The sequence below is a fragment of the Colossoma macropomum genome, unplaced genomic scaffold (genome assembly GCF_904425465.1).
Source record: "Colossoma macropomum unplaced genomic scaffold, Colossoma_macropomum, whole genome shotgun sequence".
NCBI classification, from domain to species: Eukaryota; Metazoa; Chordata; class Actinopteri; order Characiformes; family Serrasalmidae; genus Colossoma; species Colossoma macropomum.
Genome location: NW_023494807.1, coordinates 16,805,699 through 16,815,699, shown reverse-complemented (window position 1 = coordinate 16,815,699; position 10,001 = coordinate 16,805,699). Strand labels below are relative to the sequence as shown.

At 40.4% G+C, this 10,001-nt stretch overlaps 1 non-coding gene across 1 annotated transcript; it reads left to right on the top strand.

Annotated features, from left to right (window-relative positions):
- The first annotated feature begins 5,932 nt into the window (after window positions 1–5,932).
- Window positions 5,933–6,005, top strand: trnar-ccg. The gene has a single exon. It is a non-coding gene; the product is annotated as a tRNA-Arg (tRNA).
- The last annotated feature ends 3,996 nt before the right edge of the window (window positions 6,006–10,001 follow it).

The window sequence follows — 10,001 nt, the reverse complement described above, 5'->3', positions numbered from 1 at the left end:
TAGTTTGCGCTGAAGGCTAGAGTTGTGGTTATTTGTGTCAGCTATGATGATGGTGCTTCAGTGATCTAATGGATAAGGCCTGGGCTGCTCGAGGATGTGGGTTTCAGTCCCACAGGATGTTCTGAACTACAGATTGTATTGAAATATTGAAGTTAAGAGGTCCAGTGTTCCTTAGCTTTGTGGTAACTTGGAGCAATTTCAGTTTCCACCACACTACTATAGTTCATCACCATTTCAACCTCCCCTTTGTCCCACCATACTCACCATTTCTCAATCCTGTAGAAAAACTATTTTCAGCATGGGGTGGAAAGTTAGACATAAAGGTTCTGTGCAGGTACATTTCTCGTTCATTAGCACAACAACAGTGGTTTTAAGGTCCAGTTGTGTACCCTAAATAAGTTTTTTCAGGTGAAAAGTACATAATTGTACCTTTTCATAATCTAATGTTTTAAAACAGAACAATAAAATAAAAAGCCTGGAGGCGAGACAGGGGCGAGTGGCATCAGTACAATTTAGAAAATATAATTTCAAAGGATTATGGTGCAGTTATGTTCCCTGACTAAAGGTACTGAGATGTACCCTTGAGGGTACCACCTCAGTGACAAGAGGGGTACTGCCCCAGTGACAGTTTAGTACCTTTATTTCTGAGAGTGTATAACTGCCAAACTCACATAACTCATCTCTATAAAGCAAAGAAGCGATGTGGTGATAGTGGAGACTGGATCTCACAAACGGCCCTTAAGTCCTTTAAGCACCAGACTCTTTTTCTCTTTCAGTTGTGTGGCATGACTGTTTGTCTGCAGTATTTACAACATCAACAACAACGTTACTGGTACATAATGACATTTTAATACTACTTTATACACCAGAAACAAGCTTACCCTACAATATTTGCCTCACTTTGTCCCACTATGTTTGGGGGGAAAAGTGCGTAGCTTAGCAATTCAAGGCTTTTCTTTTGCAAAATAACTCAATGTACATTGAAAAGTCACCAACATGTATGATATACCATTTTAAACCTTGATACATTTGTTAAAATTTGATAAATTTGCCTTAACATGAATTTGCTGATATTACTTGTACTTGTTTTCTTTTACTTGTAACAATGTGCTTCTCTCAATTAGATAGAAAAGCTTCCTGAACATGTGGTCTTATGAAAGAAAATTGTGTACATTTGTCTAGATTAAGAGGATGGGTCACCCCCTTAACCCTAATCTCAGCCTCAGATTCACCGGTACATGGAGTGTCTGCTATTTATTGAAAGCTAAGCTGCCCACAACGATCAGATTTTTGTCAGTTACATTCTGATCAGCTGTCTGCAGCACATCATAAAAACAATGATCCTTGAATAGCCAGTTTGCATGTAATTCAATTTCTGTTAAACTAGGTACTTGTTGGCCATGTTAATCAATGATACCCACTACACTTTTTGTCAGACATGAGGCAAAATGTCTTACCCCGCTTTCCCTTTGTGTTCACACACACCTTTAATGCTATAAAGTAAAACGACTGCATCTTTCATGTCTGTATTGTTTATCTGTTGCCTTTTCTCTGTCTCATCATCATAAACCACTCACACCAAAAATTCTGTCACACGTAAAATACCTTCCAGGTAAAAACATCATGACTGACATATGCAAATTGACAGGGTACATATAACCAAAGCTTGCTAATTTATTACCACATGCTGTCTGGTATTAAGTAATCAAAACAGTAACATGCAAACAGGTGGGTTTGCTGCACATAGACACAATCAGTAGCACGGTCAGACACAGATGCAGCAACCTTGGCATGAATTTACATGTTCCGAGTGATCAGTTGTCATGAAATGTCTCTTTTGCTCGAGTACTAGCTAGAACACCTTATTGCAATCTTGAACCACTATTAGAAATCACTAATCATGGAAATGCATGTTATTAGTTTAATGCCCATTACCTCTCCGAAAGTGTGCTGTGCTGTTTTATTTCAACGACATTTAACTGTAATGATAGTGTGGCGTTCATGAGAAAAGAAACATGTGAAGGCAGCATATTTAGGTAAGCAAAAGGACTGAGTGACTGCTTTCCTTTTTTCTCTCACAACAATACAACAGTGCTGCAATATTTAATCATCCAACCTGAGACCTAATATAAACTTAAAGGAATGGCTCCAAGCTATATGGGTAAAGTATACAATAGCACTTATGTTCTTCCCGGGCTCCCCAGAATTCACAAAAACCGGGATTGTAAGCTTAGCTGGTGGCTGAACTAGTCGCACAGCCCATGTTCGTGGACATTTCCAGATCTGGCAGTGATAACAGTAGTCTGAGCAGGGGACTCAGGGCCAGGTGGCAGTGTGATGGTCGGATAAATTAAAATATTTTTTCTTTAATATATGAGCTTTTTAAAAGCTTGGAAATACTTAATTTTAGAATTAAACTTTTCATATTGTGTTTTTTGGAGATGTCATGTTTTCAGCTTCAGGATGTCATGTTTTTGCACTTGACGTGTCCTGGCTCTGCCCACAAATGCGTTCTTTCACTCCATTCAAGGTCAAACAGGACAATAAGAGTTGTAAAAAATAAAAAAACAGAAACATTACAAATGCAGTTATACTGAATTGTAGTTAACCAATTCCATAACGTGCATGGCTGGTACATGCTCATTATTTTATGACTGTACCTCATGAATTAAAAAGTAACTGGAATGCTTTATTTTATGTTATATGTTATAGTTGTTTGTCTGTTATTAGTCTCTCAATTTTTGCCTATTGCCAGCCAGGGCATTATGTTAGGCTGAGGCTTTCAGTAGGCATATTTCCAAATCTGATTGGATGCCATAGTTTGTGCTGCAGGCTAGAGTTGTGGTTATTTGCATCAGCTATGGTCTGGTTGGTCGGATAAATGAAAATGTATGTTCTGTTGTACATGAGCTGTCTCTAGGTGTGTGGAGTGTCTACCCATACACCAGCACTGCAGATGCTCCTTTGGAGCTGCCCTGACCCCCACTAACACCCATGGTAGACAGTCATGGTAGCAGTCCTTCCTCAGGCTGGCTTTCAGGGTGGTCTTATGGAGCAGTGGTAATGTTTGCACAGGCCATTGGCTTGTGGATGATATGCAGTGGTGCAATAGAGTTGTATGCCTAGGTTATCAATATCTTAGCAATATCTGACCAGAGTTCTAAAAAAAACTGAGGGCCACGTTCTGAAGAGATAGAAGTTGGTGTGCCAAACTGGGCTACCCAGGTGCTGATGAATGTTCACCCCACATCAGTATTTAACATCAAAGGCCATCTGGTGGTTCTGTCTACTATGAGCAGGTAGGTGAAGCTATGGGAAGGGTGAAGGAGGCCCACTAGGTCCACAAGGACATGATCGAAATGTCACTCACTCAGACTGTGCTAATGGTCCCTTAACATGCTGGTACTGGTGCTTACAAAAAGTGCTTTGTTGTCTACTCAGAGAAAGTATCTTTGCTGGTTACAAGTATGTTAGAGCGAAAGCTAGTCCTGAGCTCAAATATTGCTAGAAACAAAAGCCCATTTTGATACCTAGAGAAAAGAAACAGAATAAAACACAGTGCAGTACAATACATTACAATCAGGGTTGGGATAGCTACTGAAAAATTAGTAGTTAGCTACTTGGTAGCCACTTTCCCAAAATCTGTCTATTTAGCTACTTTTCCAGAAAAAGTAGTGGCTGCTTTTTAGCTGCTTTTTGAAAAGTAGTGCACTTTTTAGCTACTTTGAAAGCGCGATTGTCAGAATGTTCGTGTATCTTGACACACCAAACAAGCTTTCAGTCTGTGTTTGAAGACCGCGAGAGAGTCTGCTGCTCAGACAGCCAGTGGGAGTTGTTCCACCTCCTGGGCGTCAGGACAGAGAAAAGCCTTGATGATTGTCTTCCACACATCTTGAAGGATGGCAGGTCAAGCCGAGCTGTACTTGAAGCTCGAAGGGCTCGAGGTACAGTTCGAGTTTTGACCATTGACATTAGGTAGGGAGAGGCTGGTACGTTTCTGGCTTTGCAGGCAAGCATCAGGGTTTTAAATCTGATGTGTGCAGCTACAGGAAGCCAGTGAAGGGAGTGCAGCATTGGAGTGATGTGACTGCTGCATTCTGGATGAGTTGCATGGACTTGATGGCCCACATAGGAAGACCAGCCAAGAGCAAGTTGCAGTAGTCAAGCCTTGAGATGACAAGAGACTGAACTAGCACCTGGGTGGCCTCTTGAGTGAGAAAGGCTCGAATCCTCCGGATGTTGTACAGGAGAATCCTGCATGACCGAGTTAGGTTCGCAATATGAGCCAAGAATGATAACTGGCCATCCAGAATCATGCCAAGACTTGTATCTTCAGACGGAACGATCAGAGAGTTCTCGAATGAGATGGCAAGATCATGATGAGGACCTGTAGTTGCAGGGATGAACAGCAACTCAATCTTGCTAGGATTGAGCTTCAGGTGGTGAGCTGCCATCCATGAAGAGATCATTGGCATTCAGACATGCTAAGATGCGACTGGAAACCTGGGTAGCAGAAGATGGAAAGGAAACATTAGTTGAGTGTCATCAATTCACACCTTTGGCTACCCTGAAACCACACCTGAAACTAGTAATTACAATTAAGCACTAGGTTCCACAAGACAGACTTGTGACTAACAGAGTCTAAGCTAAAGAAAGTCTCAACTCAGAGCCTACCAGAAAGACAAATCCCAGTTAGAAGACACAAGCACACTGGCCCTGCCCTGCCTTGAACAACTGTTCGTTGTTGTCACTTGCATCGCCTGCTGGTCATGGTGTTATTTCATTTTTCACGCTGTGCCGTAAGTTCCCACCATGAGTCAAAACAGTTTTTAGATTTTCTCACAATTGCTCACAGGTCCCCCTAGTGGCTCTGGCCACTGGGCACATGGCCATAAAACCCATTGGATGATCCAGGCCTGAGTGCCACACACCGTTTTCCAGATGCCTTCCAGCTAAGTGTGTGGCGGCCACAGAATTTCAGCATCATCCCCTTTTTTCAAAACTGCGCTGTGGGTGGCACTTTTTGACATTTACACCAAAGTGAGAGTGATAAAAATACAAACCTGTGGTTTATGACTCTGCATCACGGACGTTGGCTGTGGGTTAGCTTTGCTGACAGGGCTAACAGAGGCAGCAAAAGGAGCTGGCACTGCACAGCACGCTGTGGCTGAGTATAAGGCTGATCAGCCTTTGGCTAATGCAACACAAATTTGCTCAGACATTTGTTGACAAAGCAACTCCCAGAAAAATGAAGTGTTGGTGGTTACCTAAAAGTATCTGCATATGATCCATCAACTTGGAGCAAAGGGCTGCAGCTGGTTTCACCTAAAACTCTGGCAATTTCAAAGCAAAAAAGTCTTTGGAATCATCCAAGAGTTGGTGGTCACCAGTGTGGCATTTGTGAGAAAAGAAACATGTGAAGATGCTATGTTTAGAGGAGGTTGTTCAAGAAGACGCATACAAGTCTTTTTTGGGGGCCTAAGAGACAATCAACCTGGGGGACGCTTGCTAACTTGAATTGCATTATTTTGTATGCAAACTTAAAAATTGTAAATTCTTCATAATTTCTGTAGTACGTCTTTAAATAAACCTTTCATTTATAATAATAGATCATATTAAATGAATAAATGTCAATATAAAAATAAACTACAAGTGGCATGTCATCATTTATGTATTCTTGATTTTTATGGTATGTTTGACACACAAAGAAATAAACATAAAAAGTACAACTACTAGTATATATTCACATGGCTCCTTGTGGCTTGTGGGCTTTAAGAACTGCTTATATCATTTATAGTAAGAAACAGTCATGACAGCAAGGGTATAATTCCAAGAATTTACAAGCTTAAAACCTGGAGGGAGGCGCATCTCCATGAAGAAAAATGTTCAACAGATGAATCACAACTGTCCACTCTGATAAAGGTGCCCTCATGTCCCAGTGGCCTAACGGATAAGGCATCAGTCTCCGGAGCTGGGGGTTGTGGGTTCAAGTCCCACCTGGGTCGTTATCTTCTCCTAAGGTGTATGTGTTTGTGGTCAAAACAATCAAATGCTTTCTCCTTTGCTTGTAAGGAAGAGACCCCTCAATGTGCAAGACAGTTCTATCAAAGATCATGAAAAATGATGAGAGTAGTTGGACTTGCTATTCTTGTTCACTGAAATATTTAATTTCATCCTGTACATGTACTTGTGGATTGTGATGGTACATGTATCACAGTGACAGGAAACGTGGGTAATACAGTGCTGTGAAGAAGTATTGGCAATTTTGTCTATTTTTACATATTTGTCACACTTGAATGTTTCAGATCATCAAACTACTTTTAATATTAGACAAGGATAACCTAAGTAAACACAAAATGCTGTTTTTAAATGATAATTTCATTTATTGAAGAAATAAATGCTGTTCAGCCCTAACTGGCCGTATGTAAAAAAAATGTAATTGCCCACTTGGCTACTACATTTCTAAAAGTTAACCAAATTTAATTGACAGTTGGGTTCAATTTCACTAGCCACACCTAGGCATGTTTACTGCCAGACCTGTTGAATATAAACATCACTTAAATAGAATCTGTCTGGCAATGTGAAGCAGGCTCTGTGAAGAAGGTCTCAAAAAGCAGCACATGATGCCATATACTAAAGAGATTCAAATACAGATGTGAAACAAAGTCATTGACATCTACCGGTATGGAAAGGGTTTCAAAGCCATTGCTAAGGCTCTGGGACATCAGAGAACCACAGTGAGAACCATTATCCACAAATGGAGTCAGACCACCTGGGAACAGTGGTGAACATTCCCAGGAGTGGCCAGCCAGTGAATTTAAGGTGGCAGTGAATTTAAGGTTGCTGTAGATTTAAGGTATCAGTGAATGTAAGGTGGCAGTGAAAAGTGGCATTAAAATTAAGGGAGCACTTATAGTAGCAAAAATTTAAGATAGCCTGAGATTTAAGGTGGCACTGCATTTAAAGTAGCAGTAAATTTAAGGAGGCAGAGGATTTAAGGTATGAGTTAATTTAAGATGGCAGTAAATTTAAGGTGGCCCTGGATTTAGGGTACCAGCAAAATTAAGGTGGCAATGGATTTAAGGTAGCATTGGAATTATGGAGGCTTTGGCATTAAAGGAAGCAGTGGACTTAAGGTAGCAATTAATTTAAGCCTGAGATTTAAGGTGGCAGTCGATTTAAAGTGTGAGTAAATTTTAGGTGGCTGTGAATTTAAGGATGCAGTGGAATTAAAGTACCAGTGTATTTAATAGCATAGCAACCACCTAGCAACACCTTAGCAACCACTTTGGATGCCCTAGCAACTGCTTTGCAACATCTAAGCAAAACTTTAGCAACCATCAACAGTCTTCCACCATTTTACCATTTTAATGTAATTAGCTGGCTTTTTCAAACCAACTTAAAGTTTGCTCACAAACTTTCTCTTTCTAGTTTAATTTGTAGTTTCATTCAAACTGCATTGAATTCAATCAGTGTTCTGTCAAAGTTCTAGAGCATATAATGTAAAATGTTTACAAGATGCAAATCAAGTTCCATACAAAAATTTAATGAAAAAACAAGAAATATGATAAAACACTCCACAAAAAACAGCTTGATTGATCTGATCTAAGCATCATTTCACGGCAGAATTTGTAGGATCCTGTGGGACATCCTTCAGTAACATAATGGCTGAAAAATGGCTTTGAGACAGATCTACTGTGAGATTTTTGGCACCACTTTAAATGTTGTAGCACATATTCTCAGTCCAAGCTGTGTGAGCAGAGCTGAAGCCAGAAAATGAGGCCCAGTGGCCTAATGCTAGTGCATACCAGCAAAAAAGGCACAGTAGATGTTTCAAGGAATTCCTTATTAAGATAAAGCCCAAAGGATTGAAACATCCTCTTCGGTCATTTGAAAAGCTTGTTGTGTGGGTTCTTGTGGTCCAGTGGCCTAAAGAATAAGGCATCAGTCTCTGGAGCTGGGGATTGTGGGTTCAAGTCCCACCTGTGTCGTATGGTTGATTTGTTCCTCACCCTACTTGTTGTCCACAATAGAAGTCTGTTAGCCATATTAAGCCATCTCCATTTGTACTTGTTGTGTATGCTACTCCAAAGTCACAGATATAAATTTGATATTGAGTCTTGCAGTCAGTGTTCCAGTTCAAGTAAATGATGCTTTCTAGCCACAAGTGTGACAAAGGACATTTCTGTAAGGGGCCATACAGTACAGAATTCCCAGTTTTATTCTTGGCTGAGCTCTATGGTAGACTTGTGCAAGGAGGAAAGGGGAGCAGGTGAGGTCAAATATTCAAACATTTGTAACTGCATGGGGAACTGAACTGAAGTTGTAGATTGTCAGATTGGTTTGCTGCCCATCCAAGATGCCCATTTTCCTCCTGTGCCATGTCTTCCACCAAGAAGTGTAATAATATAGTGTATCATACTGTATCATTGTAATACAATATACACAGGCACAAACAATAAAAAATCAAAATACATTTTCTTAAAGTGAAAAGCCACACTAGCCAGAATGGGAACAGACACTGTTGTTTGTGGCCCAGTGGCCTAACGGATAAGGCATCAGCCTCCGGCGCTGGGGATTGTGGGTTCCACCTGGGTCATTGTTAAGGTGTCTAAGGCATCCTGGGAAGTCCTGATGCTGTAGTTTAGGTACTTGCATCTCATATTACTTCAAACACACATGAGTTCAAGCATAGGAAGTTTGTTCTACAAACTTCACTTCTAATAAAGTTGGCACGGGTCGTGAAATTCAAATAAGCAGAAAGCACTGATAGAATACTGAAATATAACTGCTCTTAACTGGACCAGTGTTAAACAGGGATAGATTACTGACTGGGGCATCCGACTGCCTGAGGCCTCAAGGAGCCCCTGAGGACCTCTAGACTATAAGGCCTATGGGGGTTCAAATACTTGGGACAGTCCACTACAGATATACAACCCCAATTCCAAAAAAAGTTTGAACGCTGTGTAAAATATAAATAAATGTAAATAAAAACAGAATGTAATGATTTGCAAATCTCATAGACCAATATTTTATTCACAATAGAACATTGAACACATATCAGATGTTGAAAGTGAAAGTTGAAAGTTCCATTTCATGGAAAACTTTAACTTTTAGAACTTGATGGCAGCATCGCATCTCAAAATAGTTGGGACAGGCAACGAAAGGCTAGAAAAGTAAGTGGTACTAATAAAAAACAGCTGGAGGAGCAATTTGCAACTAAGTCACATGACCGGGTATAAAAAGAGCATTTTAGAGAGGCAGAGTCTCTCAGAAGCAAAGATGGGCAGAGATTTACCAGTCTGTGAAAAACTGCATCTAAAAAGTATGGAACAATTTCAGAAAAATGTTTCTCAATGTAAAATTGCGAAGACTTTGAATATCCCACCATCTACAGTACATAATATCATCAAAAGATTCAGAGAATCTGGAGAAATCCCTGTATGCAAGGGACAAGGCCAACTGACAATATATATGGATACTTGTGATCCTCGGGCCCTCAGGTGGCACTGCATTAAAAACAGGCATGATTCTGTACTGGAAATCACTGCATGGGCTCAGAGACACTTCCAGAAATCATTGTCTGTGAACACAGCTCGCAGTGCAATCCACAAATGTAAGTTAAAGCTGTATCATGCAAAGAAGACGCCATATGTCAACACAATCCAGAAACGCTGTCGTCTCCTCTGGGCCAAAGCTCTTTCAAAATGGAGGCAAAATGGAAAACTGTTCTGTGGTCAGATGAATCAAAATGTGAAATTCTTTTTGGAAAACACAGACGCTGTGTCCTTCAGACTCAAGAGGAAAGGGACCATCCTGCTTGTTATCAGCGCACAGTTCAAAAGCCTGCATCTCTGATGGTATGGGGTTGCGTTAGTGCCTATGTGGAATTTTTTTTGGAATTGGGGTTGTAATTATTAGATGAATAAATATCCCTTCAATATTTACAAATGTCTAAAAAATAAAATAAATAAAGACATATTATCTGTTCTCATGCCCCT